Below are 19,911 nucleotides of genomic sequence, written 5' to 3'. Positions count from 1 at the left end.
CTATTACAACGGGGCCATCCACAAAAGCTTTTTACGCTATCAGTCAGCTGAAAGCTTAGATGCAGCAGGTCTCACAAAAATGATAATTGATTTAATTGAAAAACATGGTCTGAACTACAGAAATAATATTGTGGGGCAAGGCTATGACGATGCATCCGTCATGAGCGGAAAGCATTCTGGTGTTTCTGCACGGATTAAAAACAGTGCAAGATTTGCATTTTATGTGCACTGTAATGCACATTGTTTGAATTTGGTTCTTGTCGATGCTGTAAAATCAGTGCCTGAGGCAGTTCACTTTTTTGCTCTCCTGCAGAAGCTTTATAACTTTGTATCAGGCTCATACATTCATCTTATGTGGCTTGCAGTTCAGAAAGAGCTGTATCCACAGCAGCAGCCCAGGGAACTGCAGAGACTTACGGATGTAAGGTTGTCACGTCCTGACCATAGAGAGCCCTTATATTCTATGGAAGAGTAGGTCAGGGTGTGACTGGGGGTTAGTCTAGTTTATTATTTCTATGTGGGATTCTAGTTTTGTTTTTCTATGTTGGTGATTTTGTATGATTCCCAATTAGAGGCAGCTGGTAATTGTTGTCTCTAATTGGGGATCATATTTAAGTAGCTTTTTTCCACCTGTGTTTTGTGGGATATTGTTTATGTGTAGTTGTATGTCAGCACTCCATTGTCGTTTCGTTATTCTTTATTGTTTTGTTATGTGGTTCACTTACTTTAAATAACGATGTGGAACCCAGATCACGCTGCATGTTGGTCCGAGTATGCTTCCAACGATCGTGACAAAGGTGGGCATGCAGATACATGGTATGCCGTAATCTGAGGGACAGGCTTCCAGCAGTTCTGAGAGTGCTACAGTATATCGCACTTGAAAATAGTGGTGATAGATCAGTGGAGGCAAGGGGCCTTCTTTAGATTTACATTTCATAGGGCTTTTGGTAACCTTTTGTAAAGTGCTTGGTGATGCCAAATGTCTTTCTGACATGCTCCAATCAAGCTCTCTTGACCTATCAAGGGCTGTGGATCTAGTAGATGCCCTTACAGATACATTACAGGACTACAGAAGTGACGGTTACTTTGGAGAACTATGGAAAGAGATTGCAGAGCACTGCAAAATAAGTGTACAAACAGTGTGTAAAAGACTCATTGATGAGCACTGTAGGACAGATAAATTGTGACCAAAGTGATGGTGAGAGCTTCCAAGGAGCTATCTTTTATCAGGTGCTTGACAGTCTCACAGGCGGTTTTCAAAGAAGAATTGCGAGATAATGCAAGGGGTCCAGTCTCTCAACCCAAAGAGTACAACAGTATTGAATGAGGAGCATCTGTTTGCCTTTGTTCAGACCTTTGAGTCAGATTTAGAGGACCTCAAACATGAGGTTCATCAAACCAAGCGGCTTCTTGATAGGAGAGAGAAAAGTGGAAGGGACAGACCGTCTACTCTCCTTGACTTTGTTGTGTTTCTAGAACCTTATAAAGAGGTCTTCCATGAGCTATTTTGACTTCATAAGATTTCTGTTACACCAGTCAGCAGTGCTTCTTGTGAGAGAAGCTTCTCAGCTTTAAAACTCATTAAAACCCACCTTAGGACAACATTAGCTAATGACAGGTTAAATTGCCTCGAAATTCTCAGTGTTGAGTCAAGGAGGGCACGCTCCCTCAACATGAATGAGTTTGAAACATTTAGCCAGTTCTCACCAGAACCGTAGAATTATGATGTTTTAAATCTACCTAGGATAATTTGGCATTTTGGTAGTCCCGCTGGTCATGATTAAAACCTGCACTGTGTACTAGCTAGTACACTGACATTCTAAAATGATAAATCCAAAGTGTATTATGTTACACAGATTTAATTTGGTCTTGATCACTGCCTTCCTGAAGACAAACAATGTATACGAAATGCTTCAGTCTGGTTTTAGACCCCATCATAGCACTGAGACTGCACTTGTGAAGGTGGTAAATTACCTTTTAATGGCGTCAGACCGAGGCTCTGCATCTGTCCTCGTGCTACTAGACCTTAGTGCTGCCTTTGACACCATCGATCACCACATTCTTTTGGAGAGACTGGAAACCCAAATTGGTCTACACGGACAAGTTCTGGCCTGGTTTAGATCTTATCTGTCGGAAAGATATCAGTTTGTCTCTGTTGATGGTTTGTCCTCTGACAAATCAACTGTAAATGTCGGTGTTCCTCAAGGTTCCATTTTAGGACCACTATTGTTTTCACTATATATTTTACCTCTTGGTGATGTCATTCGGAAACATAATATTAACTTTCACTGCTATGCGGATGACAAACAGCTGTACATTTCGATGAAACATGGTGAAGCCCCAAAATTGCCCTCGCTGGAAGCCTGTGTTTCAGACATAAAGAAGTGGATGGCTGCAAACTTTCTACTTTTAAACTCGGACAAAACAGAGATGCTTGTTCTAGGTCCCAAGAAACAAAGAGATCTTCTGCTGAATCTGACAATTAATCTTGATGGTTGTAAAGTCGTCTCAAATAAAACTGTGAAGGACCTCGGCGTTACTCTGGACCCTGATCTCTCTTTTGACGAACATATCAAGACTGTTTCAAGGACAACTTTTTTCCATCTACGTAACATTGCAAAAATCAGAAATKTTCTGTCCAAAAAWKWTGCAGAAAAATTWATCCATGCATTTGTTACTTCTAGGTTAGACTACTGCAATGCTCTACTTTCCGGCTACCCGGATAAAGCACTAAATAAACTTCAGTTAGTGCTAAATACGGCTGCTAGAATCCTGACTAGAACCAAGAAATTTGATCATATTACTCCAGTGCTAGCTTCCCTACACTGGCTTCCTGTTAAGGCAAGGGCTGATTTCAAGGTTTTACTGTTAACCTATAAAGCGTTACATGGGCTTGCTCCTACCTATCTTTCCGAGTTGGTCCTGCCGTACATACCTACACGTACGCTACGGTCACAAGACGCAGGCCTCCTAATTGTCCCTAGAATTTCTAAGCAAACAGCTGGAGGCAGGGCTTTCTCCTATAAATCTCCATCTTTATGGAACGGTCTGCCTACCCATGTGAGAGACGCAGACTCGGTCTCAACCTTTAAGTCTTTACTGAAGACTTATCTCTTCAGTAGGTCATATGATTGAGTGTAGTCTGGCCCAGGAGTGTGAAGGTGAACGGAAAGGCTCTGGAGCAACGAACCGCCCTTGCTGTCTCTGCCTGGCCGATTCCCCTCTCGCCACTGGGATTCTCTGCCTCTAACCCTATTACAGGGGCTGAGTCACTGGCTTACTGGTGCTCTTTCATGCCGAACCCTAGGAGGGGTGCGTCACTTGAGTGGGTTGAGTTACTGACGTGATCTTCCTGTCTGGGTTGGCGCCCCCCCTTGGTTTGTGCTGTGGTGGAGATCTTTGTGGGCTATACTCGGCCTTGTCTCAGGATTGTAAGTTGGTGGTTGAAGATATCCCTCTAGTGGTGCGGGGGCTGTGCTTTGGCAAAGTGGGTGGGGTTATATCCTTCCTGTTTGGCCCTGTCCGGGGGTATCATCGGATGGGGCCACAGTGTCTCCCGACCCCTCCTGTCTCAGCCTCCAGTATTTATGCTGCAATAGTTTATTTGTCGGGGGGCTAGGGTCAGTTGGTTATATCTGGAGTATTTCTCCTGTCTCATCCGGTGTCCTGTGTGAATTTAAGTATCCTACCTTTAATTCTCTCTCTCTTTTTCTCTCTCTCTCTCTTCTCTCAGAGGACCTGAGCCCTAGGACCAGGACTCAGGACTACCTGGCCTGATGACTCCTTGCTGTCCCCAGTCCACCTGGTCATGCTGCTGCTCCAGTTTCAACTGTTCTGCCTGTGGCTATGGAACCCTGACCTGTTCACTGGACGTGCTACCTTGTCCCAGACCTGCTGTTTTGTACTCTCTCTCTACTGCACCTGTTGTCTCTGAATGATCAGCTATGAAAAGCCAACTGATATTTTCTCCTGAGGTGATGACATGTTGCACCCTCTACAACCACTGTGATTATTATTATCTGACCCTGCTGGTCATTCATGAACGTTTGAACATCTTGGCCATGTTCTGTCATAATCTCCACACGGCACAGCCAGAAGAGGACTGGCCACCCCTCAGAGCCTGGTTCCTCTGTAGGTTTCATCCTAGGTTCTGGCCTTTCTAGGGAGTTTTCCCTAGCCACCGTGCTTCTACTTCTGCATATTTGCTGTTTGGGCTTTTAGGCTGGGTTTCTGTACAGCACATTGTGACATCGGCTGATGTAAGAAGGGCTTAATAAATACATTTGATTGATTTATTATATATTCATGAAAACAGAGTGACCCAAGTCTCTCCAGTATGTAAGTACAGTACAGTGTGTGTGTGTGAGAAAGAAATTGAGCTACAGTTCCCGAGGTAGAGACACTGACTATTCATAGTATGTTAAAGAATTCTAGTGAAGTTAACCTTTTGGACCACACTATCAACCAATTTGACAGAGCTTGAAGAATATTTTAAAGAATAATTGGGAAATGTTGCACAATCCAGGTGTGGAAAGCTCTTAGACTTCCCTAGAAAGACTCACAGCTGCAATCGCTGCCAAAGGTGCTTCTACAAAGTGTTGACTTGGGGTGTGAATACTTATATAAATAAAATATTTCTGTATTTCTTTTTTCAATAAATTTGCAAACATTTCTAAAAACATGTTTTCACTTTTTCATTATGGGGTAGTGTGTGGTGAGAAAAACATTCTATTGAATCCATTTTGAATTCAGGATGTAACACAACAAAATGTGAAATAAATCAAGTGGTATGCTTTCTGCAGGCATTGTAATCCCTATAAACAATGGCTTGCTTGTGTGATGATGTGACCTCTGTACTGCTCTCTCATCACGTTGAACCAATGTTCCCCATTCATGTGTGCCAAGTATAAACATATCTGGTTCTATGCACTCCATTACTGCCATTGCATTAAACTTATGAGTGCACCATTTGTGTTTTATTTCACGAGTTTCATGAATAACAATAGGCCTACCTGTTTGTTTGAGAGCTCAGTATCTGCCTCAAAGTGTTTCTAGAGCGCGCCCGCTTCCCACCTTGCATATTATGTCATTTTTCATTGCATTGGTTTGTTCCCTCTCGGATTCATTATTATATTCATGCAACTATTTATTGTATTGCTTTGCCAGTAACTGTAGCAAGTGTGGTGTATGTTTATTGTGTCGACGTCTATTCGATTTCCTTTCATTGTCTAAAACAATGATCAATTGATGCGCCTATTGAAAGGCCACATTGGTACGGTTTCTCCTAAAATGGGTTTGCAGGTTACTGTGGGTATACAATGAGTGTACAAAACATTAAGAACACCTGCTCTTTCCATGACATAGACTGACCAGGTGAATCCGGTTGAAAGCTATGATCCCTTATTGAGGTCACTTGTTAAATCAACTTAAATCTGTGTAGATGAAGGGGAGGAAGGATTTTTAAGCCTTGAGACAACTGAGACATAGATTGTGTATGTGCCATTCAGAGGGTGAATGGGCAAGACAAAAGATTGAAGTACCTTTGAACGTGGTATGTGTCAATAACTGAAACGCTTCTGTGTTCTTCACGCTCAACAGTTTCTCGTGTGTATCAAGAATGATCCACCACCTAAAGGACATCCAGCCAACTTGACACAGCTGTGGGGAGCATTAGAGTCAACATGGGCCAGCATTCCTGTGGAACACTTTTGACAACCATTTTCAGATCTTGCCATATTTTTTGTTCTTTTTTTACCCCCCAATTTTGTGATATTCAATTGGTAGTTACAGTCTTGTCCCATCGCTGCAACTCGCCTACGGACCCAGGAGAAGCGAAAGTCGAGAGTCACGAGTCCTCCGAAACACGACCCTGCCAAGATGCACTGCTTCTTGACAGACTGCTCGCTTAACCCGGAAGCCAGCCACAATCAATGTGTAGGAGGAAACACCGTCCAGCTGGCGACCGAGCGCGATGGGACAAGGAAATCCCTGCCGGCCAAATCCTCCCCTATCCCAGGCAATTGTGTGCCGCCTCAGTCAAAACTGTAACTCTGACATTCAGGAACATTCACCGTCTTCTTGGTAAGCAACTCCAGTGTAGATTTGGCCTTGTGTTTTAGGTTATTGTCCTGCTGAAAAGTGAATTGATCTTCCAGTGTCTGGTGTAAAGCAGACTGAACCAGGTTTTCCTCTAGGATTGCCTGTGCTTAGCTCCATTCTTTTTCTTTGTATCCTGAAAAACTCCCCAGTCCTTAACGATTACAAGCATACCCATAACATGATGCAGCCACCACTATGGTTGAAAATATGGAGAGTGGTGCTCACTAATGTGTTGTGTGGATTTAATGCTTTGTATTCAGGACAAAAAGTCATAATGCTTTGTATTCAGGACAAAAAGTGAATTGCTTTGACAATTCTTTTGCAGTATTACTTTAGTGTCTTGTCGCAAATAGGATGCATGGTTTGGAATATTTGTATTCTGTACAGGCTTCCTTCTTTTCACTCGGTCAATTAGGTTAATATTGTGGAGTAACTACAATGTTGTTGGTTCATCCTGTTCTCCAATCACAGCCATTAAACTCTAACTGTTTTAAAGTCACCATTGGTCTCATGGGGAAATCCCCGAGCGGGTTTCTTCCCCTCCGAAAACTGAGTTAGGAAGGATGCCTGTATCTTTTTAGTGACTGGGTGTATTGATACACCATCCTAAGTGTAATTAATAACTTCATTATAATTAAAGGGATATTCAATATACAGTACCAGCCAAAAGTCTGGACACACCTACTCATTCAAGGGTTTTTCTTTGTCTTCACTATTATTCTACAATGTAGAAAATAGTAAAACATTAAGAAAAACCCTTAAATGAGTAGGTGTGTCCAAACTTTTATAGGTACGACCCAACCTTAACTTGGCGATACTATCTTTGTTCTCGATTCGGCCAAACATGGATCTTCTAAAATGTCTGTGTTCAGTTGCAGGTGGTTTGTTGACCTTAGAAAATGCTGTTATTAAAATAAATAAATGTTTTGCTCCATGATGTAATCCAACAATGTGTACGCCACCGTCTTGTCTATTTCAAATCTTCTCTCATTGATCGAGACTGGTGAGTGTCATCAAGTGGCACAGCAGTCTAAGCCACTGCATCTCAGTGCAAGGTCCCTACAGTACCTGGTTTGAATCCAAGCAGCATCACATCTGGCCGTGACTGGGAGTCCCATAGGGCGGTGCACAATTGGCCCAGCGTTGTCTGGCTTTGGCCAGGGTATGCCGTCATTGTAAATAAGAATTTGTTCTTAACTGACCCACCTGTTTCAATCAATGACAAGATGGCTGCATACACATTTTTTAATTAATTAACAGCATTTTCAAAATCCAAATGAACCACCTGCAACTGGACATTTTAGAGAAAAACATGTTTTGCAGAATCAAGAATGAAGATGGTAGGTGGTGGTGGTGGTAACTGGTGGTAACTTTTATTTTTTATTTTATTTCACCTTTATTTAACCAGGTAGGCAAATTGAGAACACGTTCGCATTTACAATTGCGACCTGGCCAACTTAAGGTTGGTCGAAAATTCTCTGTGCTACGCCAAACAGTATCTATCCTGTAATGCAAGGATCACCAACTAGATTCAGCCGCGGGACAATTTTTGAGCGGATGGTCAGGGAGCTGGAACATAATTACAAATAATTTGTAGATTGCAAATTGACCGCAAGATGCCCAAAGAGATATATTTGACTATAACATAATAATAATTTCATGCTTAGGGTTGTTAGGTTTTTATTTTTCAGAGTAAATATCCCACAGACACTAGAAGCTTTAACTTATAGCTTTAACCAAGTTTAATTCTAGTTTAATTCTATCCCAAAAGTTCTGTACAACTTTAATCAGACAGTCCCATAGGGCGTATTCCACCCCCACCCCCACCCCTTTCCGTCACCCGGCACTCATTCTAGCATGTCTTCCTAAGATATCGTTTACAGTTCATTTTTCCAACGTCACATGTAACTTTTGCCTGTCACATTTCATGGCCCTTGATAATGTCCCGATTTTAATATCCAAGTAGATACCTCTTTCTCCCAAGTACACGAGTCTCTCACCTGAGCTTGTTCTCTCTCCACGCTCACTTCACACGCGCTGTCACGGCCGTCGTCTAGGTGGAAATGACCGGACCAAGGTGCAGCGTTGTAAGCGTACATTTTCTTTTATTTAGAATGTCGCCAACAAAACAAGAAACAAAGGAACGACCGTGAAACTTACTAGGGCAATAGTGCCACTAACAAAGATAACTACCCACAAAATACAAAGGAAAAAAGGCTGCCTAAGTATGATTCCCAATCAGAGACAACGATAGACAGCTGTCCCTGATTGAGAACCATACTCGGCCAAAACATAGAAATATAACAGATAGAATGCCCATCCTAATCACACCCTGGCCTAACCAAAATAGAGACTAAAACCCTCTCTATGGCCAGGGCGTGACACGCACTCTCAGCACTCTGGCCCTGTTTTATGGCTCGGACTCAGATAGGAGTGGTAAAAGTCACTGTCTCTCATAGCACGCCTTCGTCGCTCTTTCTTCAGCCATTAGGGAGGGTTTTGAGGTTGACACACACTGTCTATGGTCAAATGATTTCTACCATGCATTGAAACACGATCTGACGTCACCTTCCATGATAACCTAAAAAACCACAGATCATAACAACAGTTCATTACATTTCTGTTTCAGGAAACTAGACACACATTGGCTATATGACGAATTATGACATTAACCTTTTCTTTATACCATCTCTAAGACAAATGTCAAAAAGCATAACATAATGTTACTGCTAAAAAAAACATTTTCTAAATTAGTCAATACTCCCTTATTTTACTGGCGACCTCTAGGAAGAGTTACCAGATCATGAAGATAGCAATACATATATCACAGKCCATTTCAAGATACTGTCATCCCTTATTAACATATATTTTCTTTTTATATGCAGCCTGAACACAGTACCACTGTATAGGTACCCCAAAAACCAGGACCTCAGGGAACTGGTAATTTACCTCTTTCAAACACGTGATTAAAAAAAACATGTTAAATCAAAAATAAACAATTTAGAATTACAACTCTTTATAACTCCTTACAGAAATAATAATAATCTCCTAAAGTAATGGTACAATTTTGATAGAGAATGGTGTTTCTCATGAATTTTATAATGAAACCCCCCCGTCTATTTAATTCCTAATGAAGTTGATCATTCTTCATTAGGACATTTTAATATTCAGGGCTTTCGCCACCATTAAAATGTTTCCTCTCCCTTTCTTTCCCTGTCCTTTGGAAACCATTTAAATACCTCTTCAAAACATTTCATCCTCCTGCATACCCATTTTAACTAAATTGAAAAGACTCCTTCCAATAAATCCAACAACACGGCGATAGTATCTCTCCACCGAGTCTAACGATTCACTGGTCTCCTTTTCCCCATGATTCTCCATAACCATCATTTGGTACCCCAATGCTAAATCCTCGTGACCCCTGGACCCTTTCGTCCATTCTAGAACCCCATTTCAGAATAAGATGACCTCAAATGTAAATGTATTTAAAAATAAAACCACATAAACTGTCTAATGATTTAGACAAACCCTTAGGCCTTCTGCATTTGCAATGAGTGTTCGGTCATATAATTTAAATGTGTTAGCCTTTAGAATCCATTCCCCTGGCATTTTGCCTAGAATCTTTAACCCAAAATACGTTTTCCTGTGGAAAATTTAGCCAATGTCTCATCGTAAGGAATCCGCAATATATGCATGTGGATCTATAACACTCTCTCTCACCAAGGCAGCCGCCTTAGCCATTTCGGCTGCTTTACGATTACCTATGGCGATTTGATCTGTACGACTTGTATGAGCTTCATATTTCACCACTGCTAATTTACTGGTTAACTGACATTATTCTAATAATACATCTACCTCCAGACCATTTTTATTGGTGTCACTGCTAACATGCCCCGTGGTGACCACAATGTACCGAAATCATGAATCACTCCAAATGCTTACCACACACAGCGTACCCCTTTACGCTATTCCCTTCTGTGTTCATGTAACTAGAGCCATCTGTATACAATACTTTTCCTGATTCCAATGCTGTCTCTTGCAAATCAGGCCTAGGTTTTGGAGTAATCTTATCTGGGTCACATGTATGCGATTCACCCTCCCCATGCAACGGCATTAACAACGCAGGGTTCAAAGCACCAATCTTATGAAATTGTAGATTTTCCCCATTTAACGATAACTCCCAGTTTGTCCATCTTGCACTAGTAACTTGTGCTTTGTCATACGTGCTTTATGACCCTGTTTCGCCAAAGTGTCTACCAATGTGGTGCGGTCTCGCATATGAGTTTCTTCGTCTTTTGACGCTAATAACAAATCCTCCACGTATTGTACCAATACAGAACCTACAATTGACACCCTTTTAACGATTGTTTCAATGCAAAATGATACCACGTGGGACTATTTGTAAATCCCATCGGTACTCTACTAAAAGTTAGGTAAAACGTGATCTAACACATCTTCCATCACATAGAAACTGTAATCTCTATGAACCACTTATCGATCGAACAGAAACTATACACCGCTAGGTGAAAGTTCCATTCTTGCTAACCTCAAAACGATTAGTTGATGCTCTTTTGAAAAAGATGCAAACTCTTGTATAGCTGCATTTCCTGCTAATGCACTAGGTTCCAGTATCACCTTACACTCATTCTTCCAATGCCTGATAGTCCCACATCTAAAACAGGGAGTCATCTCCTTACGTTTTGATGTTTTTTCACTACGTTTCTTAGTTTTATCCTGGCCATTGAAACTATTGTTAGTGATTTCCTCTATGGCTCTACTAACCCTTCGCACGTCTGCGAAGCGAGGGGAGTCATATTCCATGCTCAAAACATTGTCTCGAATTACATCTACTACCCCGCAATTATCGTTTTGATCACAGGGTTCAACCCCGTCATTAAAGCAGAAGCGCAAATTCTATCAATACACTCCCGTTCCCAGTCCTTCTGTAGTAAAGTACCGGTGTTACACTTTCTGAGTTTATCGTTATGCATTTTCTGTTGATAGAATGCTGACATCAAAACGCTGGTATATTGAGCTTTTGAATCTGGTTTTATGTCCTTGTGCCAAGTCATAATTGCCTCCCTGAATTCTTTATTTGATTTGAATTCTCCGTCAGCAGGAAAATGTTGTCAAATATTTTCTAATTTGCTAATTTTTTTCCACATTCCATCCGAATTGGTAGAATGCTTGTGCGCTTCTTTTAGCGCCTCCATGGCTTTATTAAATTCTGCTATCTCTATATTACAGGGAGAAACGGGGACGTTTGTCGCCATATCAATAGTTATTATTCCCTAAACACTCCCATCGGTGTTCAGGGTATTTTAGAATTCTTCAATCCAGTCTATAATACACACCTTCTATGAACTATTTTCTAAGATAGCACTACACACTTCCCCGGATAATAATTAATTGGACACGGCACTTAATACCTTGTAAACGTAACGTTTGCGAATGTATTACTGGAGAATACGGATTTCTTAATGTCTTGTGCCGTATCTCCTCCAATATCCCTATTATTGATAACATACATCACCAAAATGATTCACACTTGTCTTCCTATTTCCACATAATCAGCCATGGTTCACCACCCCAACAGGGCACACAACTAACCTCCAATACAACTAGGCTCTCACCCCGTTATAGCTATGCAGGGAATCAACCTCGCTGGTATTTACCCCCTAGGACTCACCCTTCGCAGGTTCCAGCCTGCGCGGGTTTACCTTCCGGGACTCACCCTATATTAATAGTAATCACAGGTATTAATCCACTGGGATTTACTATTGACTTTATAGTAATAGCAGGAACCAACCTACTAGGGAGATACCCCCTAGGATTTACCCTACAGGTACCAGCCTGTATGAGTTTACCTTCCGGGCCTTACCATTTACTATAAAGCTACGACCGGTCGTTACACAATGGGCTCATATAATTAAACTCAGGCTCTCCAGGTCCGTATCCCATAATTAGTTCAGCCAACAATTCTCATCTCCCCAAGATGTCAAAATGAGTGTAAACAGATATAGGAACTAGCCTACCTTATTTGTCGCCAGCTCTGCTCCACTGATCTGGCCTCTTTGGTTTGACTACAAATTGTGGTGAACCCTGCTCGCAGCGCCATCTGTTAGGTTCTTATTTTTCAGAGTAAATAACCCACGGACACTAGAGAACCTTTAACCAAGTTTAATTCTATCCCTAAGGTTCTGTACAGCTGTAATCAGACAGCAAAACATTTCTCTCCATTGGTTATATACATCCCACTTAAGACACTCCCTCTCTCTAATCCTTAGTTTATGCCCAAGAGAAAGAAGGTAACCAGATACTAACCCTGATTACTCCCTTAAGGGGAACTGTCCTCACCCCTCACCTCCTGATCTCAACCCCTCCTACATCTAATCCACAGATGTCCATCTGTCTTTCCTGTATCAACACGGTGCTCTGCTCCCGTCCCCCAACACATTCCAACACATTCCACAGCTATCTGTCCTTCTACAGAGAACCATTAACTTTCTCCTTTGATTCTATCATTTATTTAATATCTCAATGTTCAAAGTTTAGCCGATTCCAACAGGGTCATGTATAAAAATGCGGGGCAGGCCATTATCTTGGCTACACCCCTATAGGATGACAATGCCCCCATCCACACACTTATGGGAGATTCTGGAGCGGTGCCTGAGACTGCGTTTTCCACCACCATCAACAAAATACCAAAATATGGAATTTCCTGTGGAAGAATGGTGTTGCATCCCTCCAATAGAGTTCCAGACACTTGTAGAATCTATGCTAAGGTACATTGAAGCTGTACTGGCTCGTGGTGGCCCAACCCCTCAAGACACGTTATGTTGGTGTTTCCTTTGTTTTGGCAGTTATCTGTTTCTCTATACGTGGGAATACTTTGGAACAAATTTCCAAAATGTAAATCACTTGGACCTGATTTGCCAGTGTTTCTTATGTTTTACATTTGATATTTTAATAATTTAGTACAGCGACTTACAGTAGTGGGTGCATACATTTTCATAAGCTCAAAAAACTTGGAGGGCCAAATAAAATCACCCGTGTTTGGCCCACGGGCCGCCAGTTGGGGAACCCTGCTGTAATGGCTAATGGAGCATCACATTAGCCTGTTACAAGAAAACATTTCTGTGTGTATATGAATGACAAAAACCATTTCACTTCTGCTTGTGGAACTTAATCCTGCTACATTGACGAGAATATATAAACGTTGTACCTCCAACAAGTTTGTTGATTAGCACCTTGGCCTCATCCAGCAGCTCCTCCCAGCCCCCCAGGTCTGTGATGTCCTCGATCTTCTTAGTGATGGCCCGGGCCTGCTCCAGCTTCTCAAAGATACACCTTACCTGGTACCACTCCATCTCCCCGGCATCTCACGGAACGGGTTAGGCACAATCTTCTAGATTACATCCCGTAGTGTCACGTTTGGCATTCTCCACACAGTATCTCTGTTCTGCCATGTCTGGCTAGTTAGTACAATAATGACACCAGGATACATGACATAGGCAAAGATTACATGATAGAATAAGATTATTCTAGATTCTGACTCCAAGTCATTATTAGGCTACTTCAAACACTGGCTGCACACACACACACACACACACACACACACACACACACACACACACACACACACACACACACACACACACACACACACACACACACACACACACACACACACACACACACATTGCACAATCCATGTGTGCAAAGCTCTTAGAGTTTTACTAAGACTCACAGCTAGAGTGCCTTCGGAAAGTATTCAGACTCCTTGATTTTTTCAACATTTTGTTACGTTACAGCCTTATTCTAAAATCAATAAAAAAAATCCTCCGCAATCGACACACAATACCCCATAATCACAAAGCAAAAACAGATTTTTTGATTTTTTTGCAAATGTATTCAAAATTAAAAACAGAAATACTTTATTTACATAAGTATTCAGACCCTTTGCTATGAGATTCGAAATTGAGCTAAGGTGCATCCTGTTTCCATTGATCAGCCTTGAGATGTTTCTACCACTTGATTGGAGTCCATCTGTGGTAAATTCAATTGATTGGACAGGCACACACCTGTATATATAAGGTCCCACAGTTGACAGTATATGTCAGAGCAAAATCCAGCCGTGTGGTCGAATGATGGAGATCTGGGGAAGGTTACCAAAATATGTCTGCTGCATTGAAGGTCCCCAAGAACACAGTGGCCTCCATCATTCTTAAATGGAAGAAGTTTGGAACCACCAAGACTCTTCCTAGAGCCTGCCCGTCCAAACTGAGCAATCGGAGGTCAGAGAGGTGACCAAGAACCCGACGGTCACTCTGACAGAGCTCCAGAGTTACTCTGTGGAGATGGGAGAACCTTCCAGAAGGACAACCATCTATGTAGCACTCCACCAATCAGGCCTTCATGGTAGAGTGGCCAGACGGAAGCCACTCCTCAGTAAAATGCACATGACAGTCCGCTTGGAGTTTGCCAAAAGGCACCTAAAGGACTCTCAGACCATGAGAAACAAGATTCTCTGTTCTGATGAAACCAAGATTGAACTCTTTGGCCAGAATGCCAAGTGTCACATTTGGAGGGAAAATGGCACCATCCCTACGGTGAAGCATGGTGGTGGCAGCGCCTTGCTGTAGGGATGTTTTTCAGAGGCAGGGACTGGGAGACTAGTCAGGATCGAGGCAAAGATGAATGGAGCAAAGCAGTGGTGTAAAGTACTTATGTAAAAATACTTGCAAGTACTACTTAAGTAGTTTTTTGGGGTATCTGTAATTTTACTTTTACTTCACTACTATCCTAAAGAAAATAATGTAATTTTTAATCCATACATTTTCCCTGACACCCAAAAGTACTTGTTACATTTTTTATTGTATTTTATTTGAATTTATTATGGATCCCCATTAGCTGCTGCCAAGGCAGCTGTCACGCCCTGGCCTTAGTATTCTTTGTTTTCTTTATTATTTTAGTTAGGTCAGGGTGTGGCATGGGGAAAGTATGTGTTTTTGTATTGTCTAGGGGTTTTGTATGGTAAATGGGTCAGTGTCTTGTCTAGGTGTTTGTAGTCTATGGCTGCCTAGATTGGTTCTCAATTAGAGGCAGCTGTGGTTCATTGTCTCTGATTGAGAGCCATATTTAAGGCAGTCATAGGCATTGGGGTTTTGTGGGTAATTGTCTATGTTGTACGTTTGTAGCTTGTGTGTGCACTAACGTTTATAGCTTCACGATCGTTTGTTGTTTTGTTTCGTTTTGTTATAGTGTTCTTTACGTGTTTTTTTCCCTTCTCTAAAATAAAAGACAATGTATTTTGCACACGCTGCGCGTTGTCCTCCTCTCACCCATAGACGATCGTGGACAGCAGCTGTCAAGGCAGCAGCTACTCAAAACGAAGGCAGTTTATACAATTTAAAAAACAATACAATACATTCACAGATTTCACAACACACTGTGTGCCCTCAGGCCCCTACTACACCACTACCACATATATATATATATAGTACAAAAGTATGTGTACGTGTGTGTATTGTGTGTATGCATGTGTCTGTGCCTATTGTGTTGCTTCACAGTCTCGCTTGCAGGACAGAAAATGTTCCAATTCACACACTCACAAGAGAACATCCAGCGACGCTTCGTTCGTTGGAGTGTGCCCCTGGCTATCCAAAAAAAAACAGAAAATAATTGTGCCGTCTGGTTTGCTTAATATAAGGAATTGTTATTATTCGTACTTTACTTTTGATACTTAAGTATATTTAGTAATTACATTTACTTGCTCCAGAGTGCTCAGGACCTCAGACTGGGGCGAAGGATCACCTTCCAACAGGACAACAACCCTAAGCACTGTATAATGGAGGCCCAGGAATGGCGGCCCATCAGTTAGTGTATGGTCGCTCTTGCTGTGACACCTATTTGTTCATTTGTGGTAAGAATAACACTTTACTATTGTTCTTGCCTTTCTTGAACTTGCACCTGTCCTTCTGACTATCACTGATTTTGCTTTGAGAAAGTTTCAAAATAAAAATGTAGTAGTTATGTAACGTGCACCGAATAACATGGTGTGAGAATTGCTTTAATAATAGTAACACAAGAGGAATAAAATATCCAAGAATTAAGCTATAGTTCCCAAGTCCAAAACAGACTATGGAAGCCGCACAGTACTACATAGACTAGAGTCATGACTACATAGACATAGTCATGACTACATCAGGTAACTGATGCAAGCATACCTATGGAACAAAGGGAAATGTGAAGAACACACACAAATTACAGACACATGCATACGCACACATTGTGATATGTTGTATGGTGATACAGAACATTTGTGATGTAGATATGCAGTGATGTAGGGACGTTATATGATGTACTGTTTATCTTTAGCTCATTCAGTACAAACATAGTTCACTGGTCGCCTAGTGTTAGAGCGTTGGACTAGTAACTGAAAGGTTGGAGATCGAATCCCTGAGCTGACAAGGTAAAAATCTGTCGTCTGCACCTGAACAAGCAGTTAACCCACTGTTCCTAGGCCGTCATTGAAAATAAGAATTTGTTCTAAACTGACTTGCCTAGTTAAATAAAGGTAAATAAAAAAAAAATGTCATGTGGGTACTTCGGTGTGTTGCACCCAGGAAGAGTAGCTGCTGCCTTGCAGGCCAAAAGATGTATGAAGTGAATAGGGTATTCCACGTCAAATGTATATGGTATTACTTCTTTAAGCATCTGGTACAAAGGTTGCCCCCGGCGATTCTTTTCTCCCCTTGTCACATACAGTGGGGAAACAAGTATTGATACACTGCCGATTTTGAAGGTTTTCCTACTTACAAAGCATGTAGAGGTCTGTAATTTTATCATAGGTACACTTCAACTGTGAGAGACGGAATCTAAAACAAAATCCCAAAAAACACATTGTATGATTTTAAGTAATTAATTTGCATTTTATGTCATGACATAAGTATTTGATCACCTACCAACCAGTAGAATTCCGGCTCTCACAGACCTGTTAGTTTTCTTTAAGAAGTCCTCCTGTTCTCCACTCATTACCTGTATTAACTGCACCTGTTTGAACTTGTTACCTGTATAAAAGACACCTGTACACACACTCAATCAAACAGACTCCAATCTCTCCACAATGGCCAAGACCAGAGAGCTGTGTAAGGACATCAGGGATAAAATGTAGACGTGCACAAGGCTGGGATGGGCTACAGGACAATAGGCAAGCAGCTTGGTGAGAAGGCAACAACTGTTGGCGCAATTATTAGAAAATGGAAGAAGTTGAAGATGACGGTCAACCACCCTCGGTCTGGGGCTCCATGCAAGATCCACCTCGTGGGCATCAAGATCATGAAAAGGTGAGGATCAGCCCATAAACTACACGGCAGACCTGGTCAATGACCTGAAGAGAGCTGGACCACAAGTCTCAAGAAACCATTAGTAACACACTACACCGTCATGGATTGAAATCCTGCAGCGCATGCAAGGTCCCCCTGCTCAAGCCAGCGCATTTCCAGCCCGTCTGAAGTTTGCCAATGACCATCTGGATGATCCAGAGAGAGGAATCGGAGAAGGTCATGGTCTGATGAGACAAAAATAGAGCTTTGTCTAAACTCCACTCGCCGGTGTGGGAGGAAGAAGAAGGTTGAGTACAACCCCAAGAACACCCTCCCAACCGTGAAGCATGGAGGTAAACATCATCTTGGGATGCTTTTCTGCAAAGGGGACAGGACGACTGCACAATATGATGGAGGAGGATGATGGGCCATGTATCGCGAGATCTTGGCAAAAACCTCCTTCCTCAGTAAGAGCATTGAAGATGGGTCGTGGCTGGATCTTCCAGCATGACAACGACCCGAAACACACAGCCAGGGCAACTAAGGAGTGGCTCGTAAGAACATCTCAAGGTCCTGGAGTGGCCTAGCCAGTCTCCAGACCTGAACCCAATAGAAAACTTTGGAGGAGCTGAAAGTCCGAATTGCCCAGCGACAGCCCCAAACCTGAAGGATCTGAGAAGTCTGTAGAGGAGTGCCAAAATCCCTGCTGCAAGTGTGTGCAAACCTGGTCAATAACTACAGGAAACGTATGATCTTTGTAATTGCAAACAAAGGTTCTGTACCAAAATTAAGTTCTGCTTTCGATGATGTAATCATATACTATGCCATGCAATAAAATGCAAATTAATTACTTAAAAATCATACAATGTGATTTTCTGGATTTTTGTTTTAGATTCCGTCTCTCACAGTTGAAGTGTACCTATGATAAAAATTACAGACCTCTACATGCTTTGTAAGTTGGAAAACCTGCAAAATCGGCAGTGTATCAAATACTTGTTCTCCCCACTGTATCTGATAATATCAGACATAATTGGCATTATTAAGCTTTGCAGTCAGAGCTCATAACCTGATTGCATCACTCGATTTGATATTGACAGCACATATAACAAATCCTGATTGAGCCTAACAAGTAACTGACAAAACCATTACATTCATTACATTACCTAAATAGCTTAAAGACAACATATGATCTCAATTCAAACAAAAAAAACACTGAAGTAATTCGTTTTAAAGCCGCAAAAGCCAGTCTCAGTGGTTAACGATTCCGAGACCCACTGTTTCACCATAGTGCAAGTCAAGACTGCAGTAGTAATTTAATGCCAGGCAGCAGAGGGCTAATATGGCTAATGTCTCACACAGTCAAACGGGTAAACATTTTAACAAGATTAAGGGAACACAGAGAGCACCACCTATCAGGGGGAACAGAATTGCATTGCTATCAATTTGTTGTCCATTAATTAGCAGAGAGGACTTTCAAGTCAAAGAGGATGCTGGAGGCTGAGATTTCTCAAGCAGACCAGGACTGGGCCTTGTATCACTCTGTTTACTTCTTAAAAGTATTCTCCAGTACTTTTGTATACTTTTTAGCCAGTACTTTCTAAAAGTAGAGCTCATGAGCAAAAATTGGTCCCTGAACATTGCGTACTAAGTCACATATGTGCAGATAAGCGGTCTAAGGCACTGCGATCGCAGTGCTAGAGGCGTCACTACAGACACTGGTTCGATCCCGGGCTGTATCACAACCGGCCATGATCAGGAGTCCCATAGGGCGAGGCACAATTGGCCCAGCGTTGTCCGAGTTAAGGAGAGGGTTTGGCCGGGGTAGGCCGTCATTGTAAATAACTGACTTGCCTCGTCAAATAAAGGTTAAATAAAATAAAATATATGTGTACCACATCATCTCTCGCTCTGCTGTGTGTGCATGATGTGCCTCTTGCTAGTTCTCACTCAAATGGTGAGGGGCTGAAGCTCATTGGTTGAACTGGTGCTAAGGGGCTGGCCCATGCAGGGGAAAATTGCGCAGCAAAGCATTCAACAATTTACATCCCTGTTAGTGAGCATTTCTCCTTTGCCAAAATAATCCATCCACCTGCAAAAAGCTGATTAAACAGCATGATCGTTAGGCAGGTGCACCTTGTACTGGGGACAATAAAAAGCCACTCTAAAATGTGCAGTTTTGTCACAACACAATGCCACAGATGCCTCAAGTTGAGGGAGCGTGCAATTGGTATGCTGACTGCAGGAATGTCCACCAGAGCTGTTGCCAGATAATTGAATGTTAATTTCTCTACCATAAGCCGCATCCAACGTAATTTTAGAGAATTTGTACGTCCAACCGGCCTCATAACCGCAGACCATATGTATGTCGTCGTTTGGGCGAATGGTTTGCTGATGTCAACGTTGTGAACAGAGTTCCCCATGGTAGAAGTGGGGTTATGGTATAGGCAGGCATAAGCTACGGACAATAAACACAATTGCATTTTAT

This window comes from Salvelinus sp. IW2-2015, linkage group LG20, assembly GCF_002910315.2.
Source record: "Salvelinus sp. IW2-2015 linkage group LG20, ASM291031v2, whole genome shotgun sequence".
In the NCBI taxonomy this organism is placed as follows: Eukaryota; Metazoa; Chordata; class Actinopteri; order Salmoniformes; family Salmonidae; genus Salvelinus; species Salvelinus sp. IW2-2015.
The sequence above is the reverse complement of the archived record's forward strand: the minus strand, read 5'-3'. Positions refer to the sequence as shown.